This window comes from Cavia porcellus, unplaced genomic scaffold (assembly GCF_034190915.1).
Source record: "Cavia porcellus strain 051 isolate PalLab524CR breed Dunkin Hartley unplaced genomic scaffold, mCavPor4.1 scaffold_38, whole genome shotgun sequence".
NCBI classification, from domain to species: Eukaryota; Metazoa; Chordata; class Mammalia; order Rodentia; family Caviidae; genus Cavia; species Cavia porcellus.
In genome coordinates this window covers 137,340-153,336 of record NW_026947521.1, presented here as the reverse complement: position 1 = coordinate 153,336, position 15,997 = coordinate 137,340, and the positions used below count along the sequence as shown (strand labels likewise).

The window sequence follows — 15,997 nt, the reverse complement described above, 5'->3', positions numbered from 1 at the left end:
TTACAAAGCACCAAAGGTGGGTGGGACAGAGGAGCTGGTGAAGCTTTTCCACTGAGGGCATAGAAATCAAGGCTCAAGCTGGAAACATATTTCAGTGATTTTCTTATATATACCTTAAAGATAAAAATAAAGCCCTCACTCGATTATTTACTTTATAAGCTCTACAGAAGGTAGCCACGTTTAAGGTAAAAAAAAAAAATCATTTCTCAACAGCCATCTATCATCTCAAACGATCTCAGCATCATCTCTGCCAGTGAACTTTGGGGAGCCGTTTAAACTAGAAATCGAAAACACGCGCGTGCAGGGCTGCTGGCGGCAGGGCCTGGGAAAAATGACACCTGGCTCCGACCACAATTAAGTACACTAAGGCTGCAGTCATTTGCAGACTGGCATTACATTTCATCCCTGTGACCGAAAGGCAACATGGAGTACATTCTTCTAACACACTTTTCCTAGCCCTACTACAGTCTGTGACTCAGTAAACAACTCTCAATAAACCACTCCCAAGATCTGTTCAATTTTCTGCGTTTTCTAGTACTGTAGCCAACCCCCTAAGTAAATACAAACATTAAATAAATATATAAATACACAAATCGACAAGAGAACCCCCCCTCTCCCGTCTTGACACATAAAGCCATTTCCCGAACTCGGCAGAGGGTCATTAGCTTTTTCACCCTAACCCTCCTGGATCTCTAAAATTCATACCACTTATCTCATGTACAGAACACTCCTCCGCGGCCGGCAGCCTCCGCCCACACTTTTGCGGGAGCCGGGCAGCAGAGGGAGAGCAGGAACGAAGGAAAGTGCAAGCAGCACCCGCCCTAGATAGGGCGGAGCCCGCACCGCTCTTCTCTGACAGCCGTCCATCCTTCCATCTATCCATCCACCGACCTCCACAGCAGGTCCGTGCGGGATCCGCCCGCCTCCTTTTGGCGTGCCTAAAAAAGGTCTGCGACGCCCTTTACGGCCGGTCGCGTAATCTACGACGTCCAGGCCGCCCCCGTCCCCTAACACTAAAGCGGTAATCCTGACCCCCACCATGATGAAGGCTTTGGCTTACTTACTTAGGTGTTAGGGGTTTACTAGGGTGCGGTTCACGGACCGAGAGAACTGGCACCGACAGAAAAGCACAGGTTCACAGTCTAATCCCGTCTGTGGACTACCAAAGGTCACCATACATTCCTCACCCCTATATACGTTTCCTTAGGGATCGATTTCATGAGATCCAACCCACAGCAAACGTCACCGCTCGCAGGCCCGACATACGCAGTCTGATTGATATCGTCAACATTCTGGATTTCCATTTTTTTCCCCCCGTGTTTTTAAATTTTTGCAATCGAACGGCAAACGTCACAGCACGCAGGCTCCAGACACAATCCTGTCTGTCTAAGTGTATCGATAACCATCTCTTATTCCTGTGAAAAACTTCTGTACTTTCAGTCTTTCTGTCTCATCCTGCGTCATGCGACCACACAGCGAACGCCGGGGATGGCAGGCAGGACCGACACTCATAGGCGTATCTATGTATTTCTCTAACTCTACATCCATCTATATCAACGTCTACTTATTTATTCCTCTTTCCACCTATATTTTTATAACAACATTTCGTATTTTTTTTTTTTTATCGGTACCGGGGATCGAACTCATGACCGCCTGCTTAGCATTTCGTATTTTTAAGCTTTTTATTTTTCGTCTCTGGTTCATGCAATCGCACAGCAAACCTCGAGGCTCGCAGGCCCAGGACACTTCACGTTTTCCCATTGCTCTCTCAGACCTAACTGTTCACCGCGCTGCTACTTACTGACTCAGTGCACACCAGTGATTCACTTAGTTAATTAGGTGGTCATTTTTATTTCTTTTTTGGAAGGGTCGGGCCAGTACAAGCAGGAGGGCGGGCGGTCAGGCGCTGTCTTTAGCTTCTAAAGAACTGCGAATTGAGGATCCATCCGCCCCTTTGAGGGCAGTCTAGGCAGAATCAATCGATCACCAGCTTCGTGGGGGGGGGCTACGACCACACGGTGGCAACACCGGATACTTTTCCTCGTTCGATTGTCTCGTGACTCTGGTCGTCATGACTGACTGACTCACTGTGACTCGTCCAATGATTTACTCAATTCACTCCCTAGCAGCTTTTTGGGTGGTTTGTCCCTGTTTTCTGTTTGTCTCAGCATCGCTTTCACAGTTGCTGAGGCACTCGAGCCAGAGACAGCCCGAGACTGCTCCCAGTCCCGTGTACAGTGGCCCTTCCCGGACCTTAAACAGCCTCCTCTGTTCTAAACTGCGGCATCTCACATGCTGGTCGTGGGGGGAGGATGCCAACTTCCCACTCCTTTTCTTTTTCCTCTTGAGGCTGCTCATGCAACTGGTTGCGGGTTGGGTGGCAGTGGTGACTTTCCACTCTGTATCCCTCCGTGTTGAGGGCCGCTGGTCACAGGGTAGGGGGCGTACTGTTTTCTGGACCCAAGATTGCTTGAATACCGTGTCTGCAATCTGTGTCCATCTCCTGCATTGGTCATTGGGCAGGAAGAGTCTTGCTATTCCACTCGCTACTCTCTCTGCCATTGCCGAGGCCCCTAACCTTGTTGTTCCTACGGGTTCCAGTTAGCTGCTAGGGTGCATGACAAATACAAAACAAAAAGAGAAACCAGCAGCCTGTCAAAGAGGGAGCAATTTCCCGGTCACTTGCCCCTGTGTGTGCTGGCAAAATTTGTTGCCAGGTTGTACTGCCCTCTGTTTGCAGGAAAGCAAAATAGGTAAGGGCCATCTATATAACCCAGATCTATCTTGTGTGAATTGTGTTTGCCACAGAATTGTAGTCTACCCGTTTTTTTTTATTTGGGGGGGGGGCTTTCCAGGAACGCGGATTCCTGCTCTGTGCAGGTAACAGACACATGGGTAGCCTGGTGGGCTTAATAATCCTTTTATAAAGTCCTTTGATCTCCAAGTCTACTTAAGATTGATTCTGACATCAGGACATGTCTCTCCTTTTCTTCCAATTACCTTGTGTTTTTAGTTGATTTTTTCTGAGTAGCGCCAATGTGGCTCCTTCTTTATTCAGCTGTGCTGGATCCCCTCTCCTAACTTCTTCCTGTGGCTTATGACTTCATTTCCAGATGGTCCACAAATTCAGCACATTTCTAACAAGTCAGGAATTATATTTATTCTGTATCAAAGGGAAGGAGCTGTGGTACAGGTGAAAGCTGAGGCCCAGAGCCATGTTTACAGGCTTAGCCTCTATAAGGATCTTAAAATTTTTGCCAGTTAGGAAAAAAAGCTTGAATAAATTTTGTGTCCCGAAGCTGTGGTTTTCCTAAAATGTACAATTTTAACATTACAGCTTTCCTTGTCTGGTTTCTGTATTTTTTCTATCGTACTTTGGCCTCTCACCAGGCCCAGTCACTTCCTCCCTCCCTGTTGGCTACCTTCTGGTGGAAACCAGATTTGCTGATGGGACCAGAGGTGGGCTCCTGGAGGGCTGGCCAGGACTGGGATGCTGTCCTTGCCTGACCTGGCAAGTACCTGCTCTTAGATAGCTCTAAGACCTGCCCCCTAGCCTCATACCTCCTGTTCTTTTTCTTTCTTTTTTTTTTAATATTTTTTTTTGTCTCTTTTCATTTTTATCGGTACTAGGGATCGAACTCACGACCGCCTGCTTGCAAGGCAGGTGCTTATGCCGCTGAGCTAAATCCCCAGTCCCTATACCTCCTGTTATTAGCACCCAAAACCTGTGCTGCCTGTACTGTGATGAACTCACTGACTAGGAAGGGAACCCACCTTCTTAGGCTGTGGCCATACATATGCAAACAATATGCACTGTGCTTCCAACTCAGTGGTGCTGCGTGACCTCCAAGTAGCTCAGATTTTTTTTTTTAAATTTTTAAATTTTTTTTATTTAAGAAGAAAAGAAAAAAAAACAGTGAAAGGGTACAAGTTATACAGATTTACAGACGAAAAAAATGAACAGTAGGAAATCATTAGTTAATGGATTACATATTGCCATCTTAGAAATAATTGTTCAAGTCACAAAATTAAAGCTTGTAGAGTGGACATTCCAACAATGATACTGCAAACACTTCTGTTCAATGATCCAATAAAACTCTGTGATATCATTTTCTATCTTATACACTTAAATATACATGCAGTTATATAGTTTAGAGCACTTTCTTTTCCTCTCTTTTGTACAATGACTATTACACATTTTGGGTTTCATTGCTCCCATGGTTCTTATTGCTTTTTTGGAAGAGAGTAAAACCAAATGAGACATAACAAAACAGAATCGGTCAAGTCAAAAGGGTGGACATAATAGATAATATAAAAACATAATACAAGGTGATCAACAATGGTTACCATAATGCCTCCCGCTATCTCTAATAGAATTGCCTATATCATTAGTTATAATACAATTGAACAAAACAGTAAAGAACAAAACCGACAAAACCAAAACATTGGAGACATTGTAGGTCTTCAAAAGTAGATAAAAGTCAACGAGAATGGGCGTTATAATGAATCTCATAATCTTCACAGCTGATGCCTAAACTTTCGAACCTGATACTATCCAGCAAAACAGAATAGAGGAACATCAGTCAAAAACAAGATGGTGAGAGTATTACAGGGCTTCAAATCGAGATAATAGAAAGTCAAAGTGGGTTACTATATTATATCCTGCTATTTTTTCCCCTTTAATTAAACGGATAAAAATAAAAAAGTAAATAATGGAGTGGAGATTGAGAAAAAAGAGGGCATAACAGCGAAACAGCGCAGATCAAAACATAACCATTTAAGCAGAATAGTGTTTCACCACCAGATAATTCCGACCCAAAAGTAGTTACCATATTGACTCTTTCCTTGAAGTCCTTGAGTACAACTTCGTATACTGTAGCATTAAGTATATCAAAACAATGTAAAACCATTTAAGAGAATGACAGCATTACAGAGTATTTAGAATCGACTAACAGAAAATGAACAATGGTTTCTGTATAATCTCCTTGTCTTTAAAAGGTTTTTGCTTATACTATCGTACATAATAAAATCCAGTAAGATACAACCTGTTTAGACCATTGGAGACAGAAGAACAAAAGTTTGATGAGACTTCAAAAACATGATACTAAATCAGTATTACCTGTTAAGATGTCATTTTCTCCAAAATAGCTGTTCCTATCATCCAATCTTCTCTGTCTCATTTCTGTTGAGCTCTTTTTCTGTCAGTAGCTGTCAGTTTGTCTTCTTCATTTTGTTCTCTGCTCCATTCGTTGTGGCCTCCCCGCCACTATTTCTGGGTTCTTTGTATTTTTCTTTTTTTAGAATATCCTGCAATACTTTCTGTAGGGTTGAATTGGTGGTTGCAAATTCCCCCAGTTCCTCTTTATCCTGGAAGCACCTCGTTTTTCCATCAATTTCCAGGGACAGTTACACAACCATTTTTTGTGAAAGTTGGGGACATGTCTAAGGAGAAGCTGCCCAGTAAATTCTCAGTGATTTCCACTGATCCAGTGAGAATCAATCCATATAAACTGAAAGAAATTGTAAGAAATCATTAATATGTGGTTTTGGAAGCATCTTTGGTGATATGTCCTGCACATAGTGACAAACACATAATTCTTGTGAATTCAGAGTAATTAGTGCTAAAAGAAAGAAGTTGCATCTGAGTAGCAATCTGTAGATCTCTCCCTAGTCTTTCCTTCCACCCAGAAGCTCTAAGACTATTGACACTCTCTCTCAAATGTATGCTAAACACTCGCCTAAATAAAATTAGTCTTCCTTCTGATCTTCATAATTTTTACCATGCTTTGGTAAGACAAAGACCATGACTGCCTTGTGGATAGACACTGTTTGGTTGGCAGCTGCATTGGAGGTGTAAAACACACAGCAGATTCTACCACCAAAAGATTTCTGAAAAAGCATAATTACTATAGTAGAAAACCACGCACAGGTGCTACAAGTTGAATTAACTGTGCTACTTTATTACTTCCCTTATGCTGTTTTCTGGTTGGCATGAATCATGCAACAAGGTGAGTACGACTGCCCAACAGAAACACAGCTCCAATATTCATCAGTATTTACCCATTGTGGTTGACTCACTAGATTCCAGGAAGAGGGATAGAATCTGCATCACTGAGGGTGTTGCAAGGGGACATATATCAACAGACTTCAAATTCTATGATCTCTCAAAAGTCTTATTAGTCTGATGCAAACATAAGTGGGAATCTAAATATAAAGTTTGATTTATTAGGATGTAACGATACTACACAGATACCGATTGTACAAATCCATTCCTCAGAAGCAGTCTCCTGTGTTTCTCTGCCCCACAGTACAATAATGCCTCAGCCTTACTGTGCTCCATAGCATCTGTGCTGGCCACTCACTCAGCTGACTTTCATTCGCACCATCATCTCTCATTCTTCTGTTTTAACTTAATAGTATTATCCTGATTTACCTTTAATTTCCAGGACTATTGATTGTTAAGTCTTTAGGACTGTGAATTTTATTTCATTGTTATTAGATATCAAATGTGTAAATAAAGAGCAAATAGTGAAAAAGGTATTGTGAAGCAGGGCAAAATTGTTCAAAGGAGAGGGGAACTAAAGAAGGGGCAAAGCCAATGGAAAGAAAGGGGGGAAAGTCTCCATTTCTTAAATAAAATGAATCTAACACACACATTTCAACATCGTAGTTTTTCTAGTGAGAGAAACTGAAAAGTGTAAATGAGAACAAAACTGTACAAAGACACTGGAAAGTATTCCAATAGGAATGGGAACAGGGTGGGAGGGTAAGAGGGAGAAGAAGTAAAGGAAAAGAAAAAAAGAACAGAGAGAACAAAATAGAAAAAAAGCTTTTGTAAATAAATAGGTTAAGGGGAGACCTTTAAGGGAGAAGAGATTGGAGAAAAAAGAATCAAGAAGTATCATACAGAGGTAGAATCTCCCTCTAATGAAGGGGATCCTTATGGGTATCTAAAATGTACCAATACAATGAATTTGATGCAATAAATTTAAATTTTCTGTTTTACTATAAACACACACAACATTCCCCATTGCTCAGAACAATATGACAGAAAAACTAGAATATACATCAACCATGATTTCCAATGTGACATTATACTTGCAATGACCATAACTAAAACAGGAAGTGAGCTTTACATGCTGACTGCAGAGAAAAAGTAATCTTAGCAAGTCATGACCCTGAGAGGCTGAGTGTCAGAGCTGACAGGAGAGGGGAATAGCATATAAATCGAACATAGTACATCACCCATTTGTACACCATTGCACTCCAAGTATCTGTGGTTTTGCATTTCTCCTGCACTGCAACTGGTACATAAGTTTGGTCATCATCAAGAGGAGTTTAAACTTTGTGTTCTCACAAAACAGCCATACATGTTCAGCATAATGATTAATAAACCCAGTCATGTTTTCTATGTCCTTGTGGGCCATGGCTATGCCTACATTTCTTATATCCTCAAAACTAGTTTGGCCACATCTTGAAATTTGTTGAATCGCTCATGAATGGAACATAAACCATATCTGAGACATAATGCTACATCAGTTTTCAATATTGAAATAGTTATCAAAATTCAAAAAGCTGAATAGTCAGGGAATTGTTAGATACTAGGAAACTTTTACATTTAAAATCAGCACAATATTTACTAACAGGTAACAATTTTGGCATTCAAGGAATGAACTGAACAATGTCTCTTTGTTCATTTTTAAAGGATTTGTGTGAAAAAGCTATTTTATCAAAACTTATCTTAAAAGGAGTCAGTGCTTCTATGTGCAAGCTAATCTCATGTGAATAATTATCAATTTAACAGAAAGCTCTGATGCCTGATGACTAGGCGGGAAAGGAGGAAAGTACCTGCAGTGTAAGCCAAGGCTAGCACTCCTCCCTGCTCTGAATCATCCCTGAACAGCCACAGTCTACTCTGTCACTTGCAAACACATACACTAAAGCTGTGGGGAGGGAGTCCTCTCAGTTTGCATCATTCATTCCAAAGTTACTGTCTAGCTTTGTTCTTCCCTATCCTCCTCCCCTAATAAATCCCTGTTCCCTTCCAAACTGACCTAGTTCTATGGTCTTGAGTGTTTCCATTTATGGCTTTTTGTGGATTATTCCTACCACTACTTTCTTTAGTTGGCAGAAATGGCAGTAATATCTTAGAATTACAACTTCTATTTCTTCTCTGTTCATTGCTTTACTCTCTCCCCTGTGACTAGAACTATTTTCAGAAATACAAACAGGAAAACAGGCACGAAATAGTTCTCCCTTGACCTTGTTACGTCTTGAACTAGTTCTTATCCAATGACTCTCGTCCAGATTTCTCTACAGGGAACTTGATACTGGCCCATCTTCAGTGGTCTGAGGATGAGTGACATCAGCATCCCTGGAGACCTTCTTAGAAACACACCACCTTAGTCCTGCTGACTCAGATGTGTGGTGTAACACGTTCCCCCACAGGGGCTTCATTTCATAACTAAAGCTCCAGGCCACAAACCTAATCACTTCCAAATCCACTTCCCTTCCCTTCCTTCCATTTTTGGAATCTAGCACCAACTTCCTCCTCATCCTGTCAACTAAATTGAAAATGCATAACAGGTCATCCACGTTCTAATGGACTTTTAACTGAGACTATGACTTTCCTGAACTCAATGACTAATCATTCCTTTCTTTCTAGTTTTTGACTGTCGCATTCTGGATGTACTACTTGCTGAAATAGCAACGTTTTTAAGTGGTAAACTTTTAAATGGAACTCTGCAACCAGCATTGCGGGAAGAAGTAAGAGCATGAACCAAGGTACCAGTGAAACTACACGTACAGCGAACAACGCTCGTTTACTTTGATCTGTAGTAAATGAAGTAGAGCTCTGTGTAATTCACTACTTCAATCCTCAATACCTTTCCAATCGTGAGAAGACGGGAAAAGAGGAAAACTTCTGCTCAACCTCTCTGCAAGTTTTGTTACTCGGTGCTCAATTGATATAATTCCTATACTTCTTCCTAATTGCTCTTCCTTTTTCTAAATGATTACTTCATTTTCCCACACCCATACTTTCTCTTATCTTTGTTTACTCCCTGTATTATGGCTCTCTCTTTTCCCTCACTCCCTCCTCTCCTCTTAATTTTCTAACATCCCTCAGGCATTAGAATGCCTTGAAATGGAGCTAAGAAGGTAGCTCCTTCAGTGACTCTCAAATTTGCCTGTGGCTGATACGTCAGGGTACATGAAACTTATTGCTGTGTTACTTCTCTTTTTTCTTACTTTGCCATTAATAAGTAGTTTTGGGGGATTCAGAACTCAGCCATGCTCCACTGTGAAATAAACATGCTGTCAAATGACTTTCTTAAAATATCACACATTTATACATATTTCTTACCTTTTGTTTTTCTATTTCCTGCCTGTTTTCCTCCATCATCTGCTTTCCCAGAAAAAGGATCGACAGGCTTCTGTGGAAAATTCACAGAGATAGTCTGAGAAAATTTGTATAGCAGTAATGAGTTGCACAATCATTACCTACTCATTTCCCAAGAAGTTATCTGATTTTTACCATCTTAAGGCAGGCAGGTTTAATAATGGGAATCATGTACTGAGGACCAAAATGTCTCCAATGAGAGCCTTATGACAAGCCCAGCTTCGGTCTCCACATGGATGCTGACTTTGTAAAGCAGGCATGGAAAGCCACAGGAGGGATTCAGAGACAAAATTCTAGCTGATAAACATATTTCATCCTAATGTCGGAGGAGACAAAGTACTCTGCACTCTCCAACGAATGGAACATTGAAATACACAGATTTAAATGAAGAAGTTTTTAAGAGAGTATGTTTGTGATATATAACAATTACATTTGTTTTGGGGAACTGCTACATATGTTATCATTTCTTCATTGCCTTGGTTCCCTTCCCTGAATAAACAAATTCTTATAAATATACTTGCTATCATTCACCATTAACCATTTCTAATCACAAAAGCCATGTCACTGTTCAAATAATTGGCCAGCTAAGAAAATTCAGAGAGCCACGCTGAGTACAAAGAACATCGCACCTAAAAGCACATTCTGCTTGCATGGAAGCAGACGCAGATACATGAAAACAGTGAAATGCATTTCATTCATTCTACAAATGGGGTCCAAAGACAGGCTTCTAAAGCAAATACAATCAGTTCTATCTGGAAAGCTCAGGAAAAGCCATTTCTTGTGAACAGGTGAGAAAGCACCCAGGAAGGGTGTCAAGGGCATTCAAGAAAGGACACCAGAAACAAAAGGATGGGGCATGAAACAATACAGCAAAAGAGGGCTGCCCGAGGAATGTGACACAGCTGGAATACAGTTCCTGGAAGGGCACAGACAGGTGAACAGGAGCATCACACTAATTTCAGGCTGGAATGGGAACTTCCCTTGTGAAATGCAAATCTGTAGATTCTCTGATATTGTAAGATCGATGCCAGAGAATAATGGGAAGCACAGCATCAAAGAATATTGTTTTTAAATGATGAGTGAGAAAATGAGTCCAGAAATGAAAAATAGTTTTCAGAATGTAGGAAGTAAGAAAATTTGATAGTCACCAGAAGGGTAGCTGGGGCCAGGAATTCTCAGCTTCAGAGATCTGGTGCCATCCAATATCGTCACAGAAAGACCACAGTCAAGGCCTGCAGGAAATACATCTAACTGGAGGCCTGGGATGGAGGAGACACATTTGGAGGAGGGGAGATGATGACCTCACTCAGGAAATGATATTGGCTCAAAAGGTAAGTAAGTATTTGTGGAATACAGAAAACTGAGGTAGTAATGCTAACCTATGCACAGTTCTGAAATTCATCAGATGAAATCATGAGGGGGGAATTACAGGAGATGCCATTTTTCAATTATATACATTAACATTTTTGTTGAAGCTATAAACAAACTTTAACTGATATATCCAAATACTAACTTCTGAGACAGTACGCAAATGTGAATTTTAAAATTTAATCATAAGATTTAATACTAAGATACCCACTGAAGATTTTGCGAAAGATTCCTGTTCAAAGAAAAATCTTCCAGGATTTAATGAAATCCAGGCCTGCTGATGTGCACCTGTGGTCTGTGCTTATAGGGCAGCTCAGGCGGGATGGTCCCTGAAGCCAGGAGTCAGAAATCCAACTGGTGAATATAACCAGGTCCATTCTCATAAAGGGAAACACATTGTAAATTGTAGAAGAGAAATGGTGATGATTTACAGAAAGAGGTATTTTTAAATGCTACTACAACGTGAGGGAGAAATGTAAGGCCTTATTTGAAAATTCCTATTCCCCCAATAAATGGCATATGCCAATACTTCTAGTTTTCTATTTATTGCCATATGCAATGACAGATACAAATGGAAGAAAGGTTGTGCGATATTTACTACTACCTGAGAACTGAAGCATTTCTGGTAGAGAGAAAGGAAACACAATAATTTCCACAATTTTCCATTCAGAGAAACCACTGCTAATCACGATTCTATGGAAAAATTACACTTTGAAAAGATGCACCTAATAAACATGGAGCTGACTAAAAGAAAAGCATAAGAAATTTTAAGATGACATTCTAACCTATGTTCAGAGTTAAAGGATACTAGAATGTATTGTGTCTTTCATTCCTCTGATTTGTTTTCTTATTTGACAAAACATTAAACATCAGTCACCTGAAAATATATATCCTAAGCACAGTATACATTTTAGGGCAAACTGAATGCACTTATTTATTACATAAATTATGCACACATTACCTGAAAAATTCTACTAGGTAGAAATCCATTTATTGGCATTCAAATGATATTAAAATGCTTCTTAATACCAAACACTTTACTGCAGGTCTTCAGAATTCACACAAAAATCTTTCTAATCTCCAGAATCTCATTGTACTGTGCAGTTTTAAATGAATTTTTGGAAGTACAAAAACTTGTGAAACTTGAAATGTCAGAATGAGATACAGAGACTACCACTGTATATTTTTAAAGCTATAATGCTTACAATTACTTACATCATTACCACTTGCTTTGTAGACCATCTAGTTCTACCTCTGCTTATTATTTTGAAAACAGGTAGTCTTCTATAAGATAAAATGTTTTAAAAGTGGTATCCCCTTTATGGAGGAATCACATAGAAAACACAGTGCGGGAAGGTGTAGTATACATTCAATCCAGCACTGGAGGTGAGGCTAAACATCCCAAATTCCAGACTGGACTCAAAAACAAATTCAATTAACTAAAAAAAGAGGGCAAGGGATACAGCTTCCTGCACAGGCCCTGTGATCACCTTCCAGAAACAAAAAAAACAAAACAATAACAATGAAGATCCTGTAATTCCATAGTCATACATCCCTGATGAAACACATTTTAAATTTCTAAGTTGTCACAGTTTCCAGTATTATTCTGGTCTAACAACAGAACCAATAACAGAAATAGAAGAGCTCTCATAAAAACTGATGATAGCAAAATAAAGATTATTTAAAGGAAAAAAATGTTTTATACACTATAAGTTGTTCAAATGAAGGCACCAAACTTCCCTGTTTATTGTAGGACTGATAAGATCCATAAAAGATTTATATAGGTATGAGTGCTATGAAGGTCTTGGTAGTAAGATTTTCAAGCCATGGCAAGGTCCACTTATCCAAATGATCCTTGACCAAATTTTGTATTTCCGCCATCATGGCAAAGGTTTGACAGATACAATTTTCCTGTCACTGTGTGTTTTCTAACCCATTATTATTTTCAGTCTCAAGTACTTCAAAATATGTACCAGTTATTTACCAAAGGGGTGGAAATTCTTTTTAACTAGGCATAGTTCTCCAAAGTGATCTTCCCTGATCAATGTTCCATATAAATTTATGGTAGCTACACCACTGTTAAATTTGAAGACTAAGGGCAATACAGTGCAAAACTAAGAGGAAGAAAATTAACATTACGAAAGAGACTTACCTTGTTATCCAGAAGAAAGTCAGTGTCATCTGATGTAGGCCAGAAATTAACAGGACTGGGTTTGCTGGAAGAGCTGGGGAGCAAAAACACACAATAGCAGTGGGTGAGTTTCATTCTTTAAAAACTGGTGAAAGCTTGGCTATCTGTGTATCAAATGATGGTTCGTGGTTGACACAATTAAAAGTTGACTTCCAGTTTTGAAATATTTTAGATGCTTCTTTCTGTCTTCACTTCTTCCAATCTCGGAAACACTCAGCATAGTCTCACTTTCACTCCCAAAGCGTGACAGCCAAGAGACCAGCACAGTCTAAAAATCATTTCTCTTTACAAATTGCCTGCTCTGAAGGCTGAAGTGAAAAATGCAATAATAGCAAACAAAAGTTGTTACCTGGACTCAAACAAGCCTGGTAACCTCAAGGTGGAAAAATACACCGTCCCCTTTCCCTGCTCTGTCTCTGGTTCAATGACTAAGCTGGATGTGATGGTTCTAATCTAGTGTCCCCTTTCATTATCCTGTGTGTGGAAGGTGTTTGGACCATGGGAACCCCATCTTCAGCATGTCCTCATCCATCTGCAAGTTCAGTAGCTCATTGTGCTCTTAGGTGGGAGGTCTGCTCTGAGGAAGGCCACTGGGTTCTGACCTGCAAGGGTAAATTCTCACCCCTGGTTCTTCAGCCCTCTCACTGCTCCCTGCCTGTGTGTTAAGGAGCTTTCCTCCACCTTGTCTCCCTGCCAAGTGGTTTCTGCCTTGGAGCCTCTTACCTGAGTCAGAATGAATCTTTCCTCCTTTAAATTGTTAGGGTTGAGCATTTTGCCCCATTAATGCCAAAGTTACTGAAAGTCAGCAAGATGCCGAGTAAGTCAGGAATGGCAGTCTTTGTTTTCTGTATGGATGCCCCTTACACTGAGACAACTCTGTTAGTATCATTTAGCATAAATCAACACAGAGAGTCCTCTGAAACTGTAAAATATTTGAAGGTTAAAAGTACAAAAATCAAAGAAAAATGTGGGTGGGTGGATGTGGGTGTGGGGGTGTGTGTGTGTGTGTTGGTCAATTTCTTCCCTGGGAAATTAAACTATTAAAATGATAAAACCCAATTGTTTTTCCTGTATGCCTTTGCTTTTTTCACCTACACATAAAGTGGTGAAACTTTCACAGACACTCTGACATTCAAGTAGGAGCTGGCTGGAAAATCAACCCTGGTAGCTGCTCCTCTGTTATTATAAATCTAGTCTAATGTCATTTTGTAAGTGCTCTTCCTTCTGGGTTTCTCATGGTGGGGCTCCACATCAGTGTTCACTTAAATCTTCAGCCTAAGAAGGCACAGATTCCTAAAAAAAAGGATGTTTTTTTTAGAGCAGCTGCTCCTGAAAAGAAGTATTTGTGTCACAATCACCTGCCCTCAGCAGAAGCAAGGTACCACCTATCAAGAGGACACATCTGCCTTGCAGGCCTACCTTACATAAGAGGTGGAAATGAGGGACACCTGTCCTGGGTAACAGGCCCATGAAGTTCAGCTGCTTCTGGTCCCCAGTGGAGTCAGAGGCCTAAGCCACCCTCCATGAACTGAGTAGGAAGGAGGGCATGGGATATTCCTTCATGCTCTAGAGACTTCCAGGTGGCTCAGATTACCCTAACTAATCTAATACCAATTTTTAAGTTTCGCTATTCCTCCGACTGAACAAAAAAGCAAAAATCTCTTCAGAACTCCTTTGAATCCACACTTTTAATACATTTATCAGGATAATTCTCAGTATTCTGGGGCTTCATTTTCTGTATTATCTTTATCAGACTTGTGACAAACCTCTATATTCTGATTTGTAAGACCTCAGTCTTGCCCCACCCAATGTTGTCCTTCCAACATGCCCTTCCCCTGTGAATTCCACTCTCATGATCTCCCACTGGACATGCTGGACTTCCTCCTCTCTTCTATTATGGAACTCACAGAAGGAGACATGACAAAGAGTACCAGACACAGCAAATGTAAAACCTGAATACAACCTCATTTTGTCATGAACTATATTCAGATAAGTCACTTTAATATCATTGTACGTCAAATTCTCTATGATTCAACCATGTGGCTAGAATGTTACACAGGTTGAGCACTAGAGGATATTTTTATTGGTCTCTTAGATTTCTTAGAACCTGAAAGTTTACTTGTTTTTGACTCTGTCTAAACAACAATAAGAAATACTAAGCAGCATAAGCACTTGCCTTGCAAGAATGCAGTCGTGAGATTTGATTTCTGGTACTAAAAAAAAATACTAAGGCAGCAGAAATAAAAAAAAAATACCAAGTAGAAGAAAAATTTTTTAAAAAGTCAAGAAAATATTTTACTTAAGAGGAAAAAAATCATAGAACTAGGCAGTAGTAATAGCCTGAAAGGAAAACCAAACTGGGAAATTGGTGAATAGACACATGCATTAAAAATGTCATTGCAATAAACCCTCAACATAAATAATATAAGATGATTTACATAAAGATAGTCTTAACTACCACATCTTCCCTAAATCCTATACTGGTAAAAACAAGAAACTGGCTATCAATTCAATCATTATCTTTAGAATAAACTCACCAACTTCTCAGGAAAACTAAACAGACTTGACATGTCCCTTATGGTGACTTTCTACACTCATCTTAAATGACCTGCATTTGGATCCCAGCACTGCAGAGGGTAATGGAAGGCATCTGGGAGCCAGGCAGGCTAACAGTCAACACATGGGTCAGTTACTTCTTAATTATGAGACCATGGACCATTTAAATAACCTCCATTCATAAAAGCAGCCAAATTAATAAAACTGGATTAAAACAGCACAAGTACTTTGTCTGGCCTGGAACAGAACACTAAAACAATTGGTTTCTTTTCTGCATTCACTAATTAGTCACTGTATGATATTTAAAAATCTATATATTCTTACCTGATTAGAGAGTCATCTTCAGAAATATCATACACTATTCAAGAAAAAGGTAAAATATATTTTGAATTAACAAAAATATAAACTATTAAAAGTATAACTCTGATGTTTTGACACAAAATAGTCTTTTGGGCTGCATCTGTAGCCCATTCTATAATCAG

The 15,997-nt window shown here is 39.9% G+C and overlaps 1 long non-coding RNA gene across 2 annotated transcripts; it reads right to left on the bottom strand.

Moving 5' to 3' along the window:
* Window positions 1-3,906: 3,906 nt before the first annotated feature.
* On the bottom strand, window positions 3,907-15,550 carry LOC134474776 (uncharacterized). 2 transcript variants are annotated; one of them, XR_010045624.1, is made up of 4 exons: window positions 15,497-15,550; window positions 12,921-12,993; window positions 9,365-9,434; window positions 3,907-5,510 (listed from the first exon to the last, which is right to left on the bottom strand). It is a non-coding gene; the product is annotated as an uncharacterized LOC134474776 (long non-coding RNA). The 2 variants fall into 2 exon arrangements; XR_010045623.1 differs by lacking the exon at window positions 15,497-15,550 and adding an exon at window positions 13,683-14,430.
* Between the last annotated feature and the right edge of the window lie 447 nt (window positions 15,551-15,997).